Source organism: Microtus oregoni, unplaced genomic scaffold (assembly GCF_018167655.1).
Source record: "Microtus oregoni isolate MIOR12 unplaced genomic scaffold, Mior012 000023F_ref0000262, whole genome shotgun sequence".
NCBI lineage: Eukaryota > Metazoa > Chordata > Mammalia > Rodentia > Cricetidae > Microtus > Microtus oregoni.
In genome coordinates, this window is record NW_024543082.1 from 25,634,986 (window position 1) to 25,661,043 (window position 26,058).

The following is a 26,058-nucleotide window of genomic DNA, read 5'->3' on the forward strand; positions in this document are numbered from 1 at the left end:
TGGTGGGGAGTCCTGCTTTTCCCTGGCCTAACAGACCGAATTTAAGTCACAAGAGCAAAACTAAAACTGAAAGCTAAGTTCCATTGAAAAGTTCATTCCTACCTCCAGGGTTCACAAAAAAAAAACAAAAAAAAAAAACATTTGTTTAAATGCTCACATCTGCTGCTTGGCGCCGATCCTTAAGCTCCAAGACCCCTAGCTTCGCATGTAATTATCCTCATGTCAGATAATCAGTTACAGTTGATTGACTATATACTTATAAAGCACCCCCAAATGCTGAAGATGGAAGAAGACTGAGACAGGAATGGAAGGACGTTTCTCAAGGAAACCATTAAAGAAAGCGTGCTATAAACACAGCAGATCCGGCTTGGTGGGAGAGCAGGGAAACTTTATCGAAATCCCGGCCCTCCCCTGCACACTGCCCTCACCCCAGATAAAGGCTGTGTATAATTCTACTCCACAGCATGGAAGAAATTAGCAAAGGGAATTATAAACAGTCTGGCCAACCAACAGCAAGAGCTAGATACAATGAAACCGAGACCCGCAGACTCCCTACCGCTGAGCTGGTATAATCCAGATATGGCAGAGAGTCTTCCATAGGCTCTCCTGCACACAGGCCTTTCTGCAGAAAGGCAAGGAGAGAAAGATGAAAGGTGGCAGGGATCACCTCATCCACCCTAGAATTACAATTGTGTGTGTTCCCATTGGTTTAGAAACGCCAGTCTATGGAATCTCTCCAACAGAAATGGAAAATAACGTGTATGGGGACTAGGGACACAGCTCAGTGGTAGAGCCCTGCATTGCTTGCATAAGGCTCTAGGTTCAACACTCAGTCCTGCTAAAAAAATCTAGAAAATACAAACTCCTCAAACTGTGTGCAGAAACAAAATATACTGATTATCACACGGTTTGTTGTGTAAAAGTGAAGGAACTAGAGGTAAACATGAATAAATTATCAATGGAGAAATTATAAAAATTTTCTATTAATAGTAAATTGGATTATTTATATGTGTTAACCTAGAATATGTACATAATATGATGATAAGTAAAATGAAAATAGTAACTGGCATGTTATTATTCTGTTTACATATAAATTAAAAATAATTCCATAATAACTGGTTTGGAATGGAACTAGAAAGAAAGCATTCACACTGAACCTCTCCCACATTCCCCACAATGAAGAGAATAAAGAAAGTTTAGGTTCACTAGCATTTTCTCATATACTTCTTTCTTGCTAGACTCATTGTATAGTGTGAGTATTAATTCTGTAATTTAAAAATTCAAAAAAAAATTCAATGTGGTTAAACGTTTTAAAGGACCTGAAATCTTACAATTGCAAGTAAGACCAGTCCCCAGAGCTCAGGGGGGCATGTGGTTTTCTGGCATTTGCTTTTAATTGATCCTCGTGGACAAAGGCAGAGAGAAACTCCTGGAGAGAGGACTCACCTCGTGTCACTCAACAGGAGCCAATTAAAGCACAGAATCGACAGTGCTACCGGACAATCCGAAGGACGGTGAAATGATAATCGTATCTACTCCAATGCCTCGTCTACAGAGCCTCCCGAGAGGCTGCCAGAGTCCATGGGCAGCCAGCAGGGGCATGGCTAAGAATAGCCTAGGCTTTTGTCTGCGAAAATCCCATCACTCCAACCCCCGACAGCCTTTGCTGGCACTGCTTGCTTCCTCCGGGGACGGGACACACAGAGCTAGCCCAGCCTCTGCAGGAATTCACATGGAGCTGTGGGGCAACAGGGCCGCTCAGGCTTGAAGAGACCCGTGACAGTTCTTGTGGAAGATACTGTGAATAGAGCTGGCAGACACCCGAGGACCTTCCAGTTCTCACCCCCAGAAAGGCACTGGGCAAGGCAACGGCCCTCATTCCTGGCTCTGGTTCTGTGACTTTGTTTCATTCTAATAGACGTTTTCAGGATCTTTGTGTGTGTGTGTGTGTGTGTGTGTGTGTGTGTGTGTGTGTGTGTGTGTGACAGATATGTGAATTCAAAAGCATTTTTAAGCTGAAAATCTGAAGAATTTTTACCTACTCATTTTCCAGCACCCATTTCTCTCCTACAGTCCTACCCAGCACAAACCGTACCTCTTCCATCCTCTTATGTCGCCTTTAAATTTCTATTTATTTATATTTTATGTGAATGAGTGTTTCATTCGCATGCATGTATATGCACCATATGCCTGCCTAGAGACGGTAGAGGTCAGAAGAGGGGGTTGGGCCCCCTGAAACTGAGAGCTGTTGTAGGAGGCCGCCTGTAGTTTCTGGCTGCTCAGCCCTGAAATAATGCCACAGAAACCATAATATTTGCAATACTGTTTGGCCAATAGCTTATTTCTGGCTAACTCATATCTTAAATTAACCTATCTCTATTAATCTGTGTATCACCACAAGGTTGTGGCTTACTGGGTAAAGCTCCAGAGTCTGTCTCTGGTGGAGCTCCATGGCTTCTCCTAACTCTGCCTTCCTTCTCCCAGCATTCAGTTTAGTTTTCCCCACATAGCTCTACTTTTTTGCCCTATCACAGGCCAAGACAGTTTCTTTATTTATTAACCAATAAAAGCAACACATATACAGAAGGACTTCCTACATCAGAGAGCCACCATGTGGGTGATGGGAGCCGAGCTATGGGCCCCTGAAGAACAGAGCTGTCTTAACCATCTCTTTGGTTCACTTACTTGGCTTCTTTTTTTTTTTTTTTTTTTTTTTTGGCAGGGTGGAGTTGGGTCAGGGTCTTACTAAGTAGCCCTGGCTGGCCTGAACTCACTATGTACACCAGGTTGGCCTCAAACTCAGAAAGATTGGCTCTCTCCCCAGTGCAAGGATTAAAAGCATATGCCACCATGCCTAGACTCCGAGAAAAGTTTTGTTGATCCAGAATCTTGCTATACTGGTTTTTTCAAGTCCTTACCACACCGTCAGCCCAGGCCACATTTTCAGGCTCTCGGCATTTCCTAGCTAAGATGCTCACTTTTGCTTTTTCTCTCAAGGTCTTTCCAATTACCCTTAGGAATCCATGACGGAGTGCTGGCAGTGCCCATGGACAACCTGATGTTCCAGCAGAGGTGGCGGCCATGGGAAGCCTAGTTCACACTTGGTCAGATGTTCCCAGTGTCACTCTGGAACCCTGCCATGCCATCATAGCAAGAGAAGAATTCCAACCAGCCGGAATGGAAGTGTCTGCTTGAGACCTTCCCATACCATTTCCTGTTCTCACTCCAAGAAATGTTCTCCGACTCCAGGGCTCTGGCTAATCCAAAGTCAGCCTTCTCTATCTGTGGGAACTGTCGTCCCTGACTCCAGAGCTCTGGCTAAACCACACACAGCCTTCTCTATCTGTGGGAACTGTCGTCCCTGACTCCAGAGCTCTGGCTAAACCACACACAGCCTTCTCTATCTGTGGGAACTGTCGTCCCTGACTCCAGAGCTCTGGCTAAACCACACACAGCCTTCTCTATCTGTGGGAACTGTCGTCCCTGACTCCAGAGCTCTGGCTAAACCACACACAGCCTTCTCTATCTGTGGGAACTGTCGTCCCTGACTCCAGAGCTCTGGCTAAACCACACACAGCCTTCTCTATCTGTGGGAACTGTCGTCCCTGACTCCAGAGCTCTGGCTAAACCACACACAGCCTTCTCTATCTGTGGGAACTGTCGTCCCTGACTTCAGAGCTCTGGCTAATTCACATACAGCCAGCCTTTGCTATCTGAAAGGTTCTGCACCTATGAACTCTGTTGAGCACACGCACAAAATACTGGGGAAAGGAAAAATTGTGTCTGTGCATAGACTTTTTCTTGTCATCATTCCCTAAACAATAGAATATAGAATTGTTTATATTGCATTTACATTGTAATAGGTACCATAAATAATCTAGAATTATACAAGAGGATGCGTATAGGCTATATGCAAATATTATACTATTTCATATGAGACACATGAGCATCTGGAGACTTCGGTATCTGCATGGGCTTCTGAACCAACTTATCTCAGATACCCAAGGATGGTTGTGTATCCAAAGATCCCCAACTCCTGCTCCCAAGACTGACGTCCGAGAACCATCATTTCCCCTATTACATTCCCCATCACAGCATCACTGTGGAAGGCTATCACACTTAACATCCCTCATACCAATATCCATTCCAGGTTTTAAAAAGAAAATCAACATCCCAGCTTGATGAGAAGTGTGGTCAGTTTTGAATAGAAACCTGCAGCCTGAAAGAAGGTGGCTAGCAGCCCTGTCCAGGGGCCATCATGCACAAGACTTCGGTTCCACTGCTAGCTGTCACCACAGTCCAGTCTGGTGGACTGGGATGATGATTTGGCAGCCCCATCACTTAGCCTTTTGCTGCTTTTGTCTCAGGATTTTATTACTGTGAAGAGATGCCCTGACTACGGCAACTCTTAGAAAGGCAAGTGTTTAACTGCATCTGGTTTACAGTTCAGAGGTTTAGTCCATTGTTATCATGGCAGGAAGCATGTACCACAGTCAGACATGGTACTAGAGGAGCTAAGGATTCTGTATCCTGAGGGCAGGCAGCAGGAAGAAAGAGACACACTAGGCCTGGCTTGAGCATCTGAGATCTCAAAGTCTGCCCCTAGTGACACACTTCCTCCAACACGGCCACACCTCCCAGTAGTGCCATTCCCTATGGAACTGTGGGGCCATTGTCATTCAGACCACCACACCTACTAACCCTCGGCTGATGGATGCTGGATGAAGGGGTACATAGACTCCAGTCACCCCCACTGAAGTAAAGGCATTATAACAGAGCTGAGGATCAGCACCAGCCTCTAAATCCTGTTTAACTTGGAGCATTTGTATTTTGTTAAGAGCAGTAAGGTGGGTACTGAGACCTGCTGTGGTCCTGTCTGGGAATGTATTAAGGGAACCTAACCTCCCGGTGTCACCTCCCTTAGATTAGATTGCACCGAGCCTCTCTCTAGACTGGACAGGACATCAGAGAATAGTCTAGAAGTACTTTCTACAACCATATATCAAGATTTTGCCTTTGTTGGATGCATATCCCAAGAATGACTCAAAATCTGACCCAGTTTCTGGCCAAAAGTTGCAAGGATACCTATGATAAACAGACTAAAGTCCCGTCAATACCTTTGTCATTAGCTTTCTTTTTTTTTTTTTTTTTTTTTTTTTTGGCTTTTTCGAGACAGGGTTTCTCTGTGGCTTTGGAGCCTGTCCTGGAACTAGCTCTGTAGACCAGGCTGGTCTCGAACTCACAGAGATCCGCCTGCCTCTGCCTCCCGAGTGCTGGGATTAAAGGCGTGCTCCACCACCGCCCAGCGTCATTAGCTTTCTTGCTGGCCTGCTATCTGTCTCTATTTGTCTGTCTATCTGCCTGTCTATCTATCATCTATCTTTCTTCCTTTCTATTTATCAACTACATATCATCCATCCATCCATCCATCTATCTGTCTGTCTATCTATCCACCTACATACCTATCTATCTATCTCAGACAGAGTCTCACTATGTAATCTGGCTTTCCTGGAACTCTACATACTACAGGCTGGCCTTAGCCTCACAGAGATTCTCCTGCCTTTGCTTTTTGAGTACTGGGGTTTAAGGCATGTGCTACCCACCAGCTTTGTCTGTTACTGAAATTTGGCCATCCATCCCCTCACTCTCTTGTATCTTCCTTACACCATGCTGGCTCTTTGGTCCTGATTATAATACCTGATCTTATTATAATTCAAATTATAAATTCGCCCCTGGAAATGCCCTCTACACTGTAGCTGCAGGTCAGAGAGGCACCGATCCTTCAGAACCCTACCCCAAAGACATTTCTTCTTTTGACTTATTTCTCCCATGGAAATTCTACAGAGACTCCTCCTCTGCCCAAAGGCTCTCAGGGCAGGAAGTCACAATTTAATTGAGCACTGGATGTAGTTAGCTTGTGTAGGCTCCATCATGGCAGAATCAGAGGAACTAACCCTGTGACAAGATCCCCTCATCCTAGCATTTGAGGTGTAAGCATCCCACTTTAACGAATCCTTCATCCTAGCGCATTCTTTTCGCTGACCCCTCCAAATCACATCTGTGAGTGTGCCACGTTAACAAGCCCTTCTCTTCTCAGCCATTTCAACAGTGCACGCTTGATGTGGACACACCAGAAGCTCATCGTTTTCTGTGTGCTGATTATCTCCGTCTCTGGTGAGCAGGGTGCTCTAAGGTTGGCCTCAGTAGCACGGGATCATCTGAGGCTGTATCGTCTGTCTGTATGTCTCATGAGTATGACAAAAAGCTCAGAAAAACGCCTTGAGAAATCTAGATGGAAACCAATGCCCCATGGAAAGACATAAATATTTGATCAGGTTCTGAACAAGACTCCTTCTCATGAATGTTTGAACACCTCGGTAGCATAATGTTCAGAGGCTGATTAGAGTCAGCTTGTGCTAAGACAGGGAAGCTGGAGAGGAGGAGGGGCATATAACAGTGAGGGAGGAGGCATGGCGCACTGTCTCTTTTAAGGACCTAAAATACATCTAAGGAATACCCGAGGGCTCCCCTGATTTGCATGGGTGCTCATTTTCCAAGTGCTAGCCCCAGCAGAATATGAGGCAGAGCAGCTCCTAGCAGCAATGTCTCTGGAAGGACACCACACTGCCTGTTACTGAACCCCTGTCCATTTGCCATACGTCTCTCGGCACAGGGACACGGGAGCATTTTCTCTTTCACGTGAAATATTCAGGACTAAACAGAGGCAGGATCTATAAGCATAATCATAGCAGCTTTATTCAAAATAGCCCCCAACTGGAAACAACCTGAGTGTCCATGAATAGGAGCATGAATAAACATAACAGGAATATTCATACAACGGATGCCACCTTTCAAGGTGGTATTTATTTTATTGCAGTAAAAGGAAATGGCCTATTGATATACTCAACAACAGCAATGAGTCTCACAGAGACTGCTGCAAAAAGAAGTCAGACAAAGAGGATATGCTACGTAAATGCATTTATATGGGTGCAGGAACCATTAACACCCAGGCAAAGAGGAATCGACTGCTTCTGGATGGTGGGGGTGGCTAGAAAGAGGCATGAGGGAAATTCTGAGGGAGTGAAATTTTGTGTATTTTGTTTGGGCTGCATGATCAAAACTGAACCAACCTCCAGCAGGCAAAGCTTAGGAACACCATTAAGATAAGGAGTTCACTGATCTCCAGACCATCATTTCCCTATAGAGTATTGACTACCTGACTTCTAGTATTTTACCAATTTTTTTTTAAAACTTGGTTTCACAAGCCTGGTGGGAGAGAGATAAGGCTTTGTGTTATTTATTGCCTAATTGATTCAATAATATCTGCTAATTGCTTATCATTTGCCAAGTAGGAACATAGCCATAAAACAACAACAAAAATCTCTTGTTCTTATGGTGTTTCCAGTGGAGGATCTGTCCAATTCACAGAGACACAGCATCGAAGTGACAAATGCCAGGGATATTCTCACTAAGGTCACAAGAATCAGGGGCAGATGAGCTCAGCAGTGAAAACCACAGGCAACAGATGTGACCTAGTGAAGTCAAGCACACCCCACCATGCAGGGCTGTGGTCACCTTTGATGGAGGACTGGATTTTATTCAAGTGTGAGTTGAAGCTATTGGAGGGTTTTACATTGGGGAGGGGTGATAAATCCAACTGATGTCTTAAGAATGAGACATCTGTGATCTCTGCATTGGAGGCGGAGGCAGGAGGATTGGGAATTGGAGGCCAGCGTGGACTACAAAGAAAGACCCTGTTGTAATGAATGAATGGATGAGAAAAAGAACAGCGTCAGTGTGCGTTTCTTCCTTTTGTCTCTTTACCTCTCGTGCCTTAAGTTTGGGGGTAGGGAGAGGAGAGGGGGAGAGAGAGAGTAAAAGAGAGAGAGGGAAGCAGGGAGCGCCCCAAAATCAAGAGATCTGTTGTCTGTTATAGGAGATTTATAAGAACAAAATTCACATAATATAATTAATATTTTCTCAAAAAAATCTTTCTAATATTTTTTTCTTAATCAGTTTAACCTTTGTCCAGGCCTGAGTCACATACATCTGAGTCTCAAACTCTTATTTTTTTTTTATGTTTTAAGATAATTAAAAGGGCTGGAAAGATGGGTAAGTAGTTAAGAGCACTGACTGCTCCTCCTGATTACCTGTGTTCCATTCCAGCACCCACATGGTAGCTGACAACCACCTGTAATTCCAGTTCTAGGTGGATCTGATGCCCCCTTCTGTTCTCCATGAGAACTGCATGCATGTGGTGCACAGACATACATGCAGTCAAAAACACTCATATGCATAAAATAAAAATAAACAGTTTTTTTTTTTGAGACACGGTTTCTCTGTGTAGCCCTGGCTGTCCTGGAACTAGTGCTGTAGACCAGGCTAGCTTCGAACTCACAAAGATCCACCTTCCTCTGCTTCCTAAGTGTTGGAGTTAAAGGCGTGCCCCACCAACAACTGGCAATAAAATTTTAAAAATAAGATTATTAAAAGTTTATGAAAAGAAAGGTAGGTAACTTCTGGGTATATCTAAAATTTCTCCTAATAAAGTGTTGGTAGGAAAGAAGTGAGGGATTTGCATTTATTATCAGCATCCTTCAGCAAACTCATCAGAAACTAAACACCAATAGTTCTCCATTCTTTCTGCAAACAAGGGCTCCATCTGTTTTCTGTTCAACTATCAAGTCCAGCTTCTCTGCTCAAGTCAGCCTGCACTTCCCTGCTCCTGTGCTTCACAGGAGCCCTGGCCCAAGTTACACCCTGAAAAACATTCAAGGCCTGAAAGGAAACATGCATTCCGTAGGTAAACTGCTTGCTGTGGAAGTGTTTGGATCCCCAGAACACAAATAAAACCAGAAGTTATAGAGCATTCAGGCCTGGATCCCAGTCCTCTTTCCAGGAGGGGAGAGGCAGAGACAGGAGAATCCTTGGATTTTGGCCAACTAGCCTGGTGCACACAACAAACAAATACCAGAGACCCTGCCTCAAACAAGGTGGAAACAAGAACCCACACCTGTGGCATCCTCTGACTGCATGTGCCTGCACACACAGACGCACAGACACATACAGACACGCAGGCACACAGAAACTTTTTAAAAGGTAAATCTGAGGAGCGGATGCACTTCTCAGAGGCCTCATTTTCTTCCACTACAACTTTCAAATATCTTTACATACAAATAGGGAGTGAGTGGGATATAGGAGCCCTCATCAAGGAACAAGGTGTCCAAGGCCTCTTCTTTGCAGGTGACCCCGTTCCTTTGACCATCCTTCCACTCTTTAGACTGGAAGCTGTTTACCCTCCATGTCTCTGCTGGGGGCCATTTCCATTTTCCCTAGACCAGGGCATGTCTATCTCCAGACTGCCACTATTCTGCCTCTGACCAGGCCAACTCTGGGCTATCAGGGAACAGAAAGAAGCTGAAAGTTGGAGGTGAGAGACAGAGAAACAAAGAGAATATGCCAGATACAGTAGTGGTCCCGAAGGGGAATTAGACAGGCAAAATGGGGACCAGAGAGGCCCTCCACTCTTACTGAGAGATCCCTGATTTAAGCTAAATTTACCAAAGCGTGTTATAACCCAGACAGACTCCAAGTGTCTGAAGCCCCGAGACAAGTGGTCCTCCTTCACTTATCTGTATACACCCAAGTGTTCCTTCAGCAGCAGTTAAATACAAACAATCTACAAATTTGGAAGCCTGGCTGGTACTCCAACTTCTGGGAGAATCCAGCTATTGGTGGAGAAAAGGGTTGTTTTTTTCTTTACCCACCTGGCTGCCTAATTAACACACTAACACATAAGGTGCTTTTAAACCCCTACCGGGAAACCTTTTCTTTTCACCTAAGTGTGCCCACAATGTCACCCTCTGAATCTCCTTTAAAGAATACAATGGAAAAGTCAATTTATTATAGGGTCAGGGCATAATTTACTTATTCCTCATACATTCACCCAGAACAACAGTGTATGGGTAAGAGCAGCCACGCCATCCTCCCCTAAGGATCTTACTCTTGAAATGGTAACATTTCAAGGAAAGCTAAGGAAGCAGCACGTGGTGCCTAGCTTTCTAAGTGCTGGCCAGAGCCAAGAACGCTTGGGCGCCTGGGGCACTCCTCTGGTGCCCAGGAACAAAGCCATCACACGGAACGTACATAGTGTAGTAAAACTTTTTTTCTCAGACTTCAGAGTCAGGATGGGAAACAGCAGCTCGCTGCCCTGCCCTCCGGAGGAGCTTGCACCTGCAGGGTAGATTTGGGATCAAGCCTGGAAATCTCCAGACTGTAGGGATTAGTTCTGAGACCTTTTTTTTCCCCCAGCAGTTTGCCGCTTTTTCAACGAAACAGAGAAGTCACACTTTGTTCACACCCAGTTACAGCACTCTCTCCTCTTTTTTCTTTCACCTCCCAAATTGCCATCTGCATCCCTGATGCATGGCCACGAGTTCTTCCCTAATACTTCTTGGATTTCTTAAATCATTCCCGAATTCCCTGCCCAGGTTTTGAAGAGAAGGAAATGCCCCTTCCCTCTCCACTTCTTACTGTAGAATTCAGGTGCCCCGTGTTTTGTGGACACACGGCATCCACCAGGAGCTCTTACAAAAGCTCGCGTGTAGGGTCCTCAAGGGCGCATTGCTCACCTCGCGGGGTCCCCGGCTCTGTGGCTGGGATGCGCGTGCTCTCCAGGTCTCTGGTGGGCTCCCTGGGCTGAAAGACGGCGGGAGGGACGCGGACGCGCCCATCGCCACACTGACAGCCGGAGTGGCGGCCGTGCGGTGTGCGCGGTGCCCTGCGGGTCGCCTCCTCCCCTGCCCGCGCGCCGTCCCTCCTCTGGCGCCACCCCGCGCCGGGACTCGATTCTGCGGTCCGCCGCTGGCCGCTCCACCACTCCCGCATCCTCCATTCCTCAGACCTCCACTCCCATCTGCCCGCTTCGAGAGTCCCCGGGCAGCTCCTCGCCGCAGTGCGTTCAAAGTGCCTCAGGGACGCTGTCTAGGAGCCTGCGGGCGGAGGATGCTCAGGTCCTGTGCCTGGATCCTCAGACTCAGGTCCCAAACTGGTTCCTGTTGTTCGAGAATTAGATATCCATTAGTTTTCTCCGGGCCTTTCCGTCCCTCCCATCCCACGCCTTTCCTGTCTCTCTCCTTTCCTTACTTCCCTCTCGCTTTTCCCCTTCTCTCTTCTTTCCTTTTCCGTATTCTTCTCTTTTATTTCTGTACTTTTTGATTCTTTGCATTGAGTTTATGCTTATTTTAGAATCAGAAAGACAAGAATGTTGCTTATAATAGGCATGTACCTGTGTACATTAAGGAAAACCTGGCTTGGGCTCAGGTGGGGAGCGAGTGTGAGATGGGTGCTGAGAATCTACTTTGAATTTTCATATCTTCCTTTATTGTATTTTAAAAGTACAGATCCAAGTGTCTATGTACAAAGATGTAGGGACGGAGATGGCTGTAGGATTCACTCAGGCAGGGAGCCACTTCTCAGGCCCCCAACATTTTTACCGCAAACTTTAGGGACAGGAGAGGAGGGGGAACAGACTAGAGCTCCAGGGTTCAGATCACATGGCAGGGAGGGTTGGGTTTAACTTCTTACACCCCCACTATGCCACTCAAAGGCTTAATTTCACAGGAAAACACTCCATTAAAGAGAAAAGTATAAGGAAAGAAATAAAGCAAACGCTTTATATAAGAAAATGAGCAAAACGTGACTTCCGGTTCTACACAGCTAGAAACTGCCATGGAGGGGGCCGAGGAGGTCCCTTTGATTCTCCACCTTTGGAGTTACTCGGTTTAAAAGGCCATGGCGTCGTCGTGGGGTGGGGGAGCTGGAACAATGCCCGAGGACCTGAGTCAGTTCTGACACCCGTGTTAAAAGCCCCCGTGACTATTATCCCAAGGCCGGAGTTGGGAGTGCACGGGGTGCGGGGAGGAGGTGTGTGTGTAGAGACAGAGACCGGAGGATCTCCGGGTTTGCTCGCCAGCCAGTCTCAACTGGTAAGCTTCAGGTTCGGTGCGAGTGCCTGTCTCAAAACTAGGGCTGAGGACAACCGAGGAAGACAACGGCCATCAACTTCGGGCCTCCACGCGTATGTACGCGTGCGCGCTCGTTCACACACACTTTTCCGGGACAATCTTTCTCTGCCAATGCTCACTTCAGAGTGTAAAGCTGGATCTTGAGCCCGTGGTTCCACATTAAGGATTTCCCCTCTGATCTCCGTGGCCGTTTACCTTTCCTCAGAGTCCCTCTAAACGGAGCCGGTTACTCTCAGTGCCCCTCAATACTGGACTCCTTCCAGCTCGGTCCCCTTCCCCACCCTTCTGTCCCTTCTCCATTAAGCTGTCCCGCAGTTCCTCAGGTACTAGGCACCGATATTCATCTCCCACCTGGAACTACCACGTTTACTTCAGAAGTGTTTCTGGAGACTCTTCCCCTCTGCATTCCCACACTGCTGCCCTTGTTAAGTTTTAATTACCCTGGGCTGAATCATTTTATTAGTTTCCTAACAGGTTCTCTTGCCTCGGGTCTCCTCACCATCAGCACAGACTTGAGAATATGTCACTTTCATGGCAAAACAAACTAACCACTCGCCTACTCCTGCAATAACTCGACATTTTAACACCGTCCAAGCTTTCACAGTCCGAGTGGCTGCTGCTTTTCCAAACCTCTGTCCTCTTCCACCAAGCCTTATCAACTCAGATCTCCGAATACACCTCGGACTGTCGATGCATCTATGTCTTTGGCTCCTTCTCCTCTGCCATCCACATCTTTACCTGCTGAAATGCCCTCAGCCCTTCAATGTCTGAATCAAATGCCTTGTCCTTCAACGTCATTCTTCCAGTTCTTATCATTCAGGTTGGTGAGGTGAGTGACCTCCTCCTTAGCATTCTGTCTGTTCCAGACCTAAATTGAGCTGTGCGCTACAGCGGGCTGTGTGATCCTGTCACCCTGGTAACTACCCGAGTGTACAAGTCCAAGGATGCTTCTGCCTCATCTTCATTCCCTCAAGGCATTGGCCACCTATGTTTTTATTTTATTTAACAAGGTTTGCATCTCAGCCCGGTGATGCTGGTGCATGCCTTTAATCCCAGCACCTGGGAGGCAGAGCCAGGCCAATCTTTGCATTTGTGGTCAGCCTGGACTACAGAATGTGTTCCTGGACAGAAACCCTGTTTCAAAAATAAATAAATAAAACAATAAAACAAAAAGCTTAAATCTCGCCCCCCCCCGACCCCCGTAGACACTGAGTAACTTCCTTATTCTCCACCACATTTATTCAGGCAGGGACTCTCACTGAACCAATGCTTGCTGATTTCCTCATCTAACTATCCAGCTTGCCCTGGGATGACTCCCCCCAAACTCCAGTCCTCATATAAAAGTGGATATATATAATGTTTACTTAATCTATTTAATTATACACACATATATGTATATGTGTATGTACATACATATATGTGTGTATAATGAAACATATATTGTATAATTTCCTGAAAACAGGGTCTCGTGTGGCATGTATCTCAGGCCAGCCTCAAACCTATGGCAGTTCTTCTGTTCCTGCCTCCCAATCATGTGACTGTAATCTTTTTTTTTATTGAAAAAAAAATTCCGCCTCCTCCCAGCCTCCCATTTTCCTCCCCCTCCTCCCACTCCTCTCCCCCTCCCCCCACTCCTCTTCCCCTCTCTCTCCAGTCCAAAGAACAGTCAGGGTTTTCTGCCCTGTGGAAAGTCCAAGGTCCTCCCTGCTCCATCCAGGTCTAGGAAGGTGAGCATCCAGACTGGCTAGGCTCCCAGAAAGCCAGAACATGAAGTAGGATCAAAACCCAGTGCCATTGTCCTTGACTTCTCATCAGCCCTCATTGTCCGCCATGTTCAGAGATTCCGGGGTGCACCCACCCACTGAGACAGTGGGGCTGATCTATTGGGAGCTCACCAAGGCCAGCTGGACTGGGACTGAAAAAGCATGGGATAAACCCAGAATCTCTGGACTGTAATCTTTTTAAGAACAGATTTGTTCTTATCTAATGTGTGTTTGCCTGCGTATATGCATGTGCACCAAGTGCATGCCCGGTGCCCACCACGTTTAGAAGAGGAAATTGCATATCTTAGAACTGGAGTTATAGACAGTTGTGAGCTGCCATTAGGGTGTTGGGAACTGAACCAGATTTCCTGCAGGCATTCTACAAACTCATGTACGCAACCTAGAGCCTAGCTTATTTTGCTAAGCAGGATGAGTTCTAGCTCCATCCATTTTACTATAGATGGCATAATTTCATTATTCTTTTAAAAACAAATCCATCACTTTTTTTTCTTGATTTTATTAAGCTCTACATTTTTCTCTGCTCCTCTCCCTTTCTCTCCCCTCCCCTTCTACCCTTTTCCACAGTCCTGTTGCTCCCAATTTACTCAGGAGATCTTGTCTTTTTCTACTTCCCGTGTAGATTAGATCTATGTATGTCTCTCTTAGGGTCCTCATTGTTGTTTAGGTTCTCTGGGATTGTGATTTGTAGATTGGTTTTCCTTTGTTTTGTGTCTAAAAGTCACTTATGAGTGAGTACCTGTGGTAATTGCCTTATGGATCTGGGTTACCATATAACTCAATATGATGTTTTCTAGCTCCATTCATTTTCCTGCAGATTTCAAGATGTCATTATTTTTTCTGCTGTGTAGTACTCCATTGTGTAAATGTACTACATTTTCCTCATCTATTCTTCAGTCGAGGGGCATTTAGGTTGTTTCCACGTTCTGGCTATGACAAACAATGCTTCTATGAACATAGTTGAGCACATGTCCATGTGGCATGGTTGAGCATCCTTTGGGTATATACCCAAAAGTTGTATTACTGGGTCTTGAGGAAGGTTGTTTATTAACTTTCTGAGAAATTGCCACACTGACATCCAAAGGGGCTGTACCAGCTTGCACTCCCACCAGCAATGCAGGAGTGTTCCCTTTACCCAACATCCTCTTCAGCATAAGTTGTCATCAGTATTTTTGATCTTGGCCATTCTTACAGGTGTAAGATGAAATCTCAGAGTTGTTTTGACTTGCATTTCTTTGATGGCCAAGGATGTTGAGCATTCCCTTTAGTGTCTTTCAGCCATTTTAGATTTCTCTGTTGAGAGTTCTCTGTTTAGGTCTATACTCCATTTTTATTGGATTATGTGTTCTTTTGATGACCAGTTTCTTGAGTTCTTTGTATATTTTGGAGATTAGACCTCTGTCTGATGTGAGGTTGGTGAAGATTTTTTTCCCATTCTGTAGGCTGCCATTTTGTCTTGTTGACTGTGTCCTTTGCTTTACAGAGCTTTTCAGTTTCAGGAGGTCCCATTTATTAATTGTTTCTCTCAGTGTCTGTGCTGCTGGGGTTATATTTAGGAAGTGGTTCCCTGTGCCAATGTGTTCAAGTGTACTTCCCACTTTTTCTTCTATGAGGTTCAGTGTGCCTGGCTTTATGTCAAGGTCTTTGATCCATTTAGACCTGAGTTTTCTACATGGTGATAGATATGGATCTATTTTCATTCTTCTACATGTTGATATCCAGTTATGCCAGCATCATTTGTTAAATATGCTTTCTGTTTTTCCATTTGAAATCTTTTGCTTCTTTGTCAAAAATCAGGTGTTCATATGGTGTAGGAGGGTCTTCTGTCTATGTGTTACTTTCATTGGTTAAATAAAGAAGCTTCCTTGGCCTTTTAATAGGCCAGCCCTTAGGTGGGTGGAGTAGACAGAACAGAATTCTGGGAGAAAGAAAGCAGAGTCAGGCAGACACCATGGCTCTCCTCTCCTAGACAGACATTTGTTAGACTCATGCTGGTAAGCCACAGTCAAGTGGCAATACAGATTATTAGAAATGGGTTAGATCAATATGTGAGAGTTAGCCAATAAGAGGTTAGAACTAATGGGCCAGGCATTGTTTAAATGAATACAATTTCCGTGTAATTATTTTGGGTAAAGCTAGCCAGGAGCCGGGCGGCAGGAAGTGGCCCCCCACCCCTTTTACAACATTTGTAGATGTGTGGATTAGTATCTGGGTCTTCAATTCAGTTCCATTTGTCCTCCTGTCTGTTTTTATGCCAATACCAGGCTGTTTTCAGTACTGTAGTAGAGTTTGAAGCCTGGGATTGTGATACCTCCAGAAATTTTTTTATTGTACAGGATTGTTTTGTCTATGCTGGGTTTTTTGCTTTTCCATATGAAGTTGAGTATTGTTTTTTCAAAGTTTTTGAAGAATTTTGCTGGGATTTTGATGGACATTGCTTTGAATCTGTTGATTGCTTTTGGTAAGATTGCCAATTTTACTATGTTAATTCTACCTACCCAAGAGCATGGGAGATCTTTCTGGTGTCTTCTTCAATTTCTTTCTTCAAAGATTTAAAGTTCTTAGGATCTTATTTTTAATGTCAACATTTAAAAGCAGCCTATATTTTGATTTTGAGAATTAAGAACATTTAATTAAAGATTATTATTGAAATGGGTATCTTTTTTAACATGAAGGCTTTATTGCTTACTGAGTTAATAACTGTATTGACTAATCTTCATTGCCAATTTGAGTAGATTTAGAGTCATCTAGGAGATTAAGAAGGTACACCACTGAGTGTACCTGGGAAGATATTTCCAAAGAGGATTATCTGAGGGGGAGGACCCACATTAGGTTGGCCCCCTTCTTTTACTGAATGGCCAGATGGAATAAAAAGAAGAAAAGGAGAATGCCAGCAGAGTCTCTTCTTTATACTTCCTGTCTGTCATGATGTGAGCTTTTCTGTATCCTCCTGGCCATGATGAATTGGAGAAACCAAGATTGTCAATCACCATGGTCTATTGATGCCTGGTCACCGGGAATGCTGGAGTGATGTGGTCAAACAACCTGGCGATTCTTTGCTATTCTATCAGGAGCCCGCCTCCACCTGAATCCCTTGAATATCCTGAACATTGTTCAGCCCTAATCCTAACCCTGTAGTGAATAGGACACATCCCTAAGAAAGGGACCCCATGTACTCTGCATCCTCCACCCACAGAATCTATCCTTGTGCTTATCACAGATCCTTCCTCTAGATCCTAGCCCTGAGCTCTGCTTATCAGCCAGTAGAATTCATCCTTATTGTAAAGGTCACAGGTCACAAGTTCTACTGTGTTTAAATGTGTAAGAAAAGTAAATCACGAGGCCGGTCTCGGAAGATTTTGGCCTACTGCTTGCAAAGATGGCACCGTCTTGAGTCTCCTCCTTCACCTCTCCTTAGGTTAGTCCCCTGCTGGTTGTGAGGGATCCCCCACATGCTGTGACAATCTGTCTTATACCATCCCAGACACCTCTACATCCACCATGTACTGTAACTTCTGAGATCATGAGCCCAAATAACCCCCCCCCCCCCATTATGTTGTTTTTCTCAGGTATTTTACTTCAAGGATACTGTGGCAGTCTGAGTGAAAATGGCCCCCATAGGTCCACAGGGGGTGACATTATAGGAGGTGTGGCCTTGTGAGTGATGTTAACAGACATGGCATTAGAGTTCCTATGATTAGAATAACTTCCTTTTTATTTTTTATTTTTGTTTTTGCCTTTTTTTTATTTTGAGATAGGATCTCCTGCTATCCCAGGTGGCCTTGAACTTGCTCTATAGCTGAGAGTGACTTGAATTTCTGATGCTCCTGTTTGTTTCTCCTGGGTGCTATGGTTACAGAAGGGGACCACCTCCCCCAGTTTATAGTTGGTCCTAGGGACTGAACCCAGGGCCTCATGCTTGCCAGGTAAGCCCTAATTGCTTGAGCTATAGCCCCAGCTTTCACTGTTGTTTTTTTTTTTTTAAAAAAATAATTAAATTTATTTACTTATGTACACGTGTGTGTGTGTGTGTGATAACTTAAAGGGGTCTCTTTTTCTCAGTTTTCTCCTTCCACCACATGGGCTCCAGAGAACAAACTCAGGTCACCAGGTTTAGCAGCATGTGCTTTCACCCACTGAGCCGTCTACTCAATCCCTATATTGGTTTATTTTTTTAATTGAATACACCATGTTAACATCTCATTTCCTCCCACAATGCTGATTTCTTCATTCGTGTCATCGGAGAGAATTTTGAAATTTAGGTCTTGACACTTTGGGGGCCACTTTTCGAAGATAACTAACTTGTGAAGTGTTTCCAAAGTTGGAACAACTTACACGGCAAGATGAATTACTAATTGCAAAATGGCTGTCAGGAAGTTGAAGGCAGACCGACGGTATACGTGTGCGCATTTCAGTAGAAACAGTCTGCAGATAAAATGACATTAGTGAGCCTTCTTAAGGAGGGTGGGGAATTCAAGGTGAACAGAAGGAAAGGCACCCCCGTGCCCAGCTGGTAGATGAAATGTTTTCATATAGGTCCAAACATTATTACCTAAGTTTATATTGATAGATTATCAATTAGCTGTTGTAGATTGGCTAAGTTAAGCCTTTTATCCACCCTAACCCTTCTCAAAAAAACTATAACTTCTGTTTTGGATTTTCATCGTGATTCCCTTTTCATTTTGTTCCTCATTAGATTTGAAAACAAAGTCCTAGGAGTTTTATCTTGAAATTTCCCAAAGGAAAAGACCCCTGAGCATTGTAGAGATGCAGGGATGCCCAAGGCAAGAGGCCTATTTTGATTGAACAGCAGAGATTTTGTTGGGGAGTAAGGAGGGGATGATCGGTCCAGTAGGGTGGAACTAGAACGTGCAGTTTCCTGACCCATTGTCTAAACAGTGGCGACTGATGGTTAAATGTCAGGGATGTTGAATAGAAACACAAGGCAGAGGGGTTCCCCACCGGGTCTAAAATCTCCTCAGAAGGAAGGAAAACCATGTGGCCACCCTCCTCTACAACTGACTCAACAGGCAGGTGGAGCACTGCAAAACTGGCACCGTCCTTCAAGGCAGTCAAGGCCAAACATCTCCTTTTAAAAATGAAGAAAGAGTGGGCAGTGGTTGTGCACGCCTTTAATCCTAGCACTGGGGGGGGGGGGGGGGGGGGGGCAGAGGCAGATGGATCTCTGTGAGTTCAAGGAGGTCAGCCTGGTCTACAAGAGCTAGTTCCAGGACAGACTCCAAAGCTACAGAGAAACTGTGTCTTGAAAAACAAACTAATAATAATAATAATAATAATAAATACAGTGAAGAAAGAAGTTAAGAGAGATGAAAAATTAACCATGTGCACATGTGCACACCGGGTAGTACCTAGAGAAATAAACAGTAACATCAATGGGAGGAATCTGTTCAGCGGCAGCAGCTTTGAAGAAGAGGGACCATTGCCCCATAGGCTTCCAATAAATCAGTGTTAGACCTGTGTCGGGGGCACAAATCAAATAACTTCCTACAACGTGAGTAGGGGAATCCTGGTCCTTATGTGTGGGTGTCTGTCTTGTGTGAACAAAGAGGCTGAGTCATAGTAACGAGCAGGCTTTCGTTAGCTCGTCCTTCTAATGTTACAGCCATGTCTGGGGCAGCACTTTGGTTACGCCTTTAGCTACCAGCAAGCCTTTTAAAGTAGTGAGCGTCCTCTTTGGTCAGTACTTGGTTGCACCCAAGGCCATAGGGGTGAAACACAATTGTGACTCTCAACAGGGACCTGTCTTCTAGGTCTCACCTGTCAGACCATGATTCCACAGGACAGGTAGGAACAAGACACCCAGGAGAAGACTTGTGGGAAACAGAAGTACACATTTTATTAAGCAAAAAATTGCTGGGTGGCAGTGGTGCAAGCTTTTAATCCCAGCACTAGGGAGGCAAGGGCAAATGCATCTCTGGGTTCTAGGCCATCCCAGACCACATAGTGAGTTTCAGGGATTTTCTTATACGGAGAAACCCTGTCTCAAAACAAAACAAAACGAAACAAACAAACAAAAACAAAACAAAACAAAGGCAAAAACAAGTGAACTCTGTCTTAAGTTCTCTTGCTCTCTTTCTTTCTTTTTCTTTTTTTCTTTCTTCCTTCCTTTCTTCTTTCCTATCTTCATTCTTTCCTTTCTTTCAAGATTTACTTGTTTTTATTTTATGTGTATGAATGTTTTGCCTTCATGTATGTCTGTGCGCCGTGTGTATGCCAAGCCGAAGGAGGCCAGCAGAAAGTGTTGGATCTCCTGGGACTTGGAATTACAGGTGAGCCACCAAACTTGGTTCCTCTGCAAGAGCAGCCAGTACTCTCGGCTGCTGAGCCATCTCTCCAGCCCTTTAATTTGCTTTCTATTGCTGTGATAAAACCCCATGACCAAAGGCAACTTGAGGAGGAAAGGGCTTGTCTCACCTTACAGCTTACAGTCTGCCCATCTAAAGAGGACTTAGAGGAGGAACTTGGGGCAGGAACCTAGAGGCAGGAATTGAAGCAGAGACGATGGAGTAATGCTGCTGACTTTCTGCCTACCTGCCTGCCAAGGTTAGCACTCCATACCATGATCTGGGCTCTCCAACATCAATCATTGATCAAGAAAATGTGGGGGCTGTTCTTGCAAATGGCTTGGGTTAGATTCCTAGCACCTAAATGGGGGCTCACAACTATCTGTAAGTCCACTGTACTTTTCTGACTTCCGTGGACAGGGTATGCATGTGATGCATAGACAGACTGTCACACAGAGCATCCACACCATACAATAAAATAGTTAAAAAGAAAACAAACAAACCCACTCTCACAGACTTGCCTACAGGTCAGGGTGTTGGATACAATTTCTTAACTGAGTTTCTCTCTTCCCAGGTATGTCTAAGTTTCTGGCAAAGGTTAACCAGCACCATCTCCAACCTGCTTTTGCCACCAAATATTTTATACACCATAGCTCCATGCTTTGTTTTATTTTTATAATTTTTAGATGTGTATGTGTGCATGCATGCATGTGTGCACATGGACCTGTGACTGCAGATGTATGCAGAGGCCAGAGGCATTGGATCTCCCGCTACTTGAGTTATAGGTGGTTGTGAGTCACCTGCATGGGTTCTGGGACCCAAACTTGGGTCCTCTCCAAGAGCAGCACATGCTCTTAACCACTGAACCATAGCCCTCGCCCTACAGTGGGTTTCATCATGGTGTCTCTATACATATACATCACCATGCTTTGGTCTTATCTATCCCTCTCCCTCACTGGCCTCCCCTCTCTTCTTCAGCTGCTTCCTGTTCTTGCTCTACTTAGTTCCCAATTCTTCTTTCCTAGTACATGGATCCCACTACTTTCTATTTTCTTCTTCCCCTCTCCTGATCCAGAGGGAGTTTTAACAGGACTCCCACACTCCTCCAAGCAAGATGTCCAGAGTCCAAACCCAGGCAGTCCTCTGAGCCTGGGAAGCTTAATGGTTATCTTAGCTCTTCTTAAGATAGAAATTGAGAATGAATTACCTAGTCTTAATGTTTTTAAGAAAATGCCTCCCCTCCCTGCTTCTGTGAGGTCCTGAATTCAATCCTATGATGCACACATGCACATACCTGTGTGTATATTGTCTATATATGCATAATATCCATACACCATACATAAAAGGATATTTCTATGTATGAAATATATGCATATATAATTAATTTTTGTGTATGACATGCATACATGTAGATATGTATAATTGCATTTTTATATGTGACATTTTACATACTTAAACCACACTTTGTTTGTCCATAAAGACTTCATTCTTCATTAAGGGTCGCTGGTACTCCACTATGTGAATGTGCCATTGTTTCAGCCTTCTCCATTGATAAAATTCGAGCGGCCTCTAATGTTTCACTGACATGACACAATATCGACACTTGTTTTTTTGTGCTAGTATTTCTCAGAACTGGAGTGGCCGGGTCAAAGGGCATGAAAATACACTTATGTAACTCACTACTTTAAACCTATTACTTAATATATCACGAAAGCCTTTCCAGACCATTAAATAGTCAGTCGAGCTGCCAATATTATAATCTATGCATATGCTAGAAGCTGTTCTCTGTGTTCTCAAGCAATCAAGATTGAGCTGCATCTAAATGTTCACTGTTACAAACCATTTGGCAACATTGTAGCTTAGTCTTTGTATGCAAGCTTAAACTCAGAGATGAACTCCAGAAACACGGGTGCTTGTTTAAAGAGTATGAATATTAAAAATGATAACTTCATTATAGAAACAATACATTATTATCCTTGCCCAAGAAACACAGATAGGTAAAACTGTCACGGCTGGACATCCTAGCTCCCAGAGGTAACTTCTTCTATCTATTCTGTTGTATTTTTTGAATGTACAAGATGAAGTGCGTGCTACTTAGAGCCACTAATAATTAAACTTTCAATGATATCCATCATTTTAAATGCCTGCACAGTTATATCTTAGGTGCACGAGATCTTATTTCCACAAGCCTCGTTGCTGGGCATTTAGCTTATCAATGAAACGTTTCTGGTGTGGGCAGTTTAAGTGGAAGCCACCCTCTTACTGTTGAGGAGCCTTTAAGAAAGTCCCCGCGTATTCCACCAGGGACTAGGAGGCAGGAAAAGAGGCTAGGGGTGGAAAGGTCCTGGGTCGAAGTACAGAATGTGCTCCAGCAAGACTTTCAGTAAAGAGGAAGTGCCAGGGAAACGCATCAGCCAACTCCTAGAAGAGGTCTCTGAATGGAGGAAGGTGCCCGAGCTTTGAAGATAAATACACGGGCTAGGCTGGCTCGTGAGGGGAGAGGGAGGCAGATCCTTGACTTCAGTTCAGGTTGCAATTAACTGGTGGAGCCTCTGGTGCAGCAGGCTCGCCTAGCAAAGCCCACAGTCAGTTTTCAAAGGTCACATACGGGGGTTTTCGGCCTGGGGCCAGACTCCACAACAAATAACATATTGCCACAACTTGCACCATGTCCTTTCCTACCTGAGCATGCGAGGGTGCCTGTAATTTAAGGGGAAGTTTGTCAGGTTGGAACAGCAAGGACCAAAATGATTTCCTTTGAGGTACATCTCTGACATTGAAGAGCGAGGGGTGGGGAGACAGGAGACGACAAAGGGTTCCAGCAAAATTGGGCTACTGAGCCTGTGTGGTTCCTAAGCAGGCTGGGCCCGGTCTAGGGTGAGGTCAGACTAAGCCGACCCCATTCATCGTGGCTGAGGACTCTACTGGACTAAATCCCAAACTCGTGCCGTGTGAACGATGGCTCTGCTGTACAATGCAAGACAGTTCTGAGAAATTCCGTTCTAGTTTTCCCCTTTAAAAAATCATCTGTTTTGGCCGGGTGGTGGTGTCACACGCCTTTAATCCCAGCACTCGGGAGGCTGAGGTAGGCGGATCTCTGTGAGTTCGAGACCAACCTGATCTATAGAGGTAGTTTCAGGATAGGCTCCAAATCTACAGTAAAACAAACAAACAAAAAACCCAAAAAACTAATGGATTCTTAGTCAGTTATCCATTATGTGTATTACTTTGTTAAAATTTTTGGCTCTAGGATTTAAATACTTTGATATTTAAGGTCGATTAAAGTGGTCTGATTGTCACCACACGGGATCCTTCACGGTTGTTCAACCTTTCATGGTATCTCCTTTCCATTGCCTCCCACTAGCCCAGATAGGATCTGTTTTGTTGTTCTTTTCAGCAATAAAACGAAAGACTCTTGAGGCCTATGGCCAGCATATGCGAACATTCCTGGGTTTGATTAAAAGGTTATTCTGACGATGATCATTACTGTCTTGGCTGCCAATCACAGAACACCGTTAAAAATTTCTTCATTTCTTCTTAGTCTATTGAAGTAGTTCTTTTGGCCAGTCTTCAGAGCGGAGTTTTCCCTGGCCACCTCTGTTCCTGGAACCCTTCCCTTCAGTTGGTGTTTCTCTGTCTCTTTACAGGATCTCACACATCCTAGGCTGTCCTCAATTTTCCCAGTGCTGGGATTATGTGCATGAACCACCATGCTGTGTTCACGTGATGCCAGGACTCGAACCTGGATCTCCGTGCAAGCCCCTGCTAACTGAGTTACATCCCTAGCCTTTGGCTCTTTATTAATTTAAAAGATTTACTTCTTTATTTTGCCTGCATGTGTGTGAGCCTGCAGTGAGATTATGCGTACCACACGAGTGCAGGAGCCTGCAGGGGAAAAAAAGAAATCCTTGAAACAGCAAGTACAAGCAGTTATGGGCGGCCATGTGGGCTCTACGAACCAAACCCGGGTCTTCTGAAAGAGCGGTAAGAGCTCTGACTGAGATGGCGGAAAGCCGTCTTCTCACCCTCTGATTCATTTATTCTTTTTAATGAATGTAAATGTAAAATGTAAATAAGGGGTTGCACAACAGTGTACTGTGGGTGTATTTAATGCTACTGAGCTCCTTTAAATGAGCCAGGCATAGGGGCTCACGCCTTTAATCCCAGCACTTGGGAGAAAGAGGCCCATGGATGGATCTCTGAGTCTACAGAGTGAGTTCCAGGACAGCCAAGGCTGTTACACAGAGAACGCTTTTCTCAAGAACAAAACAATTCCCCCCCCCAAAAAAAAGACAAAAAAAGAAAGGAAGGAAGGAAGGAAGAATGGAAGGAAATTGTTAAAATGTTAAATTTCTGTTGTGCCTATTTTTCTATAATTAGAAAGTAAGTAAATAAGCATATGTAAACTCACTTTAATAAAAATTACTTGCAGAAGAGAGAATGGCCGGGTGTGTGAGCAGCTCTGAGGTGGTATTCAAAACAAGCTTTTTGCCAGTGTCTGTGACTCTCACAAGGCAGTTGAGGTTAACCTTGGCTTTTATGGGATCCTCAGTAAGGAGCCAGGACATGCATATTCGCCTGGAGTAGGTCGAGAAGGAGAACTTAGTCATTTTAAATTCCCATTTGAGCTGGCATTAGACTCTGCACTGTTGTGTGAAATTAAAGAGCAGGAAGATTTATTGGGCAGTGTGACCAGTTTTCTTCCTGAGTAACCAAGGGTTTGACTTGTACAGAACCTAGGTAAAACCTGGGCTGGATTCTTGGGGCTCATCCGTAGTCCTAGACCCACAGACTCCTAGAAGAGACCCAGGTATGCCCTACTTTCACAGGAAGACAAGGAGAGCCAGAGAGGGGTGTGTATGCTCCAGGCACGTGCATGGTAGGTGACTGAACAAGGCTACACCTCACAATTCCAGCACTGGTCTCAATAACAATGAGGACAAATTTTAAAATATCTCAATATCATAGCTCAAACATCTCCCTTCATCTCTCTCCTCAACTAGAGATCATAATTTTGGGTCTGGTGTTTGGTAATTCTTCTGATATATGATCTGGATTACTAATACTTTTTCTAGAATATTCATGCCTATATTCTATAAGTGAGATGGGCCTGCAGTATTCTCTTTGCATATTATTTTATTCACCGATGCTGTGATGTATATGTTTCTGTTTTGATGTCTCTGAAATCAGAATGCAGGGCAAAAGCTGCCATTGGCCTGACCTTTGTCAAGACCTGATGCTCATGTCCTCTGCTGGACAGGTCTGAAATGTTCCCATGTCAACCTTTCTTTCCGAAACAGTTATACTACCTGTATTTTGGTAGCATAGGGTATGACATTGTAGAGAAAGTCATTGACAGCATCTGAGACCTGAAAACTAATCATACAGAATGGCACCGCCAGAGGACAAAGACTCTCCTTCCCTTCCTTTCTTTTGTCTCTGCTTCTCTCTGTCTCGCTTCCCCTCGTCTCTATTTCTCTCTCTCTCTCTCTCTCTCTCTCTCTCTCTCTCTCTCTCTCTCTCTCTCTCTCGTTGTTCTTTGAAACCTTAAAAATAGAACCGAAGCAGCGCTTTTATTAAATTTAAAACAAAAATTCTAAGAGCTTTTGTACTAACACATAAAATGAAGTGAGTTTTACAGCCCTTGGCATTTTCCTTTGTATGATATAAACCATACAGGTTTGATATTAAACCACAAAGGGGACTGAAGAGAATCCTATTTTAATTTTCTTCGAGACTTTGTACAGGTGGAGTTTTCCTGTCCTGACCACCTATTCCCAAATAACCAGCAGCTGCTTCCCAAATAACTGACTAGGAGACTTAATATAAATTACAAATGCTTAGTCAATACCTCTGGCTTATTACTAACTAGCTCTTACACCTTACCCCAATGCTATTTGTCTATGTGCTGCCCAAAGGCTCGTGTTTTTTATCTCTATCCCATTT

General features: G+C 44.5%; 1 protein-coding gene across 1 annotated transcript in view; it reads right to left on the bottom strand.

The window, feature by feature from the left end:
* The window catches only part of Gpr156 (G protein-coupled receptor 156), an 86,630-nt gene extending 75,854 nt beyond the window's left edge, over nt 1–10,776 (bottom strand). Inside the window, exon 1 of the mRNA XM_041673210.1 lies at nt 10,632–10,776. The gene's annotated coding sequence lies outside the window, so the exon portion shown is untranslated. The remainder of the gene's footprint in view (nt 1–10,631) is intronic.
* Nucleotides 10,777–26,058: the final 15,282 nt, after the last annotated feature.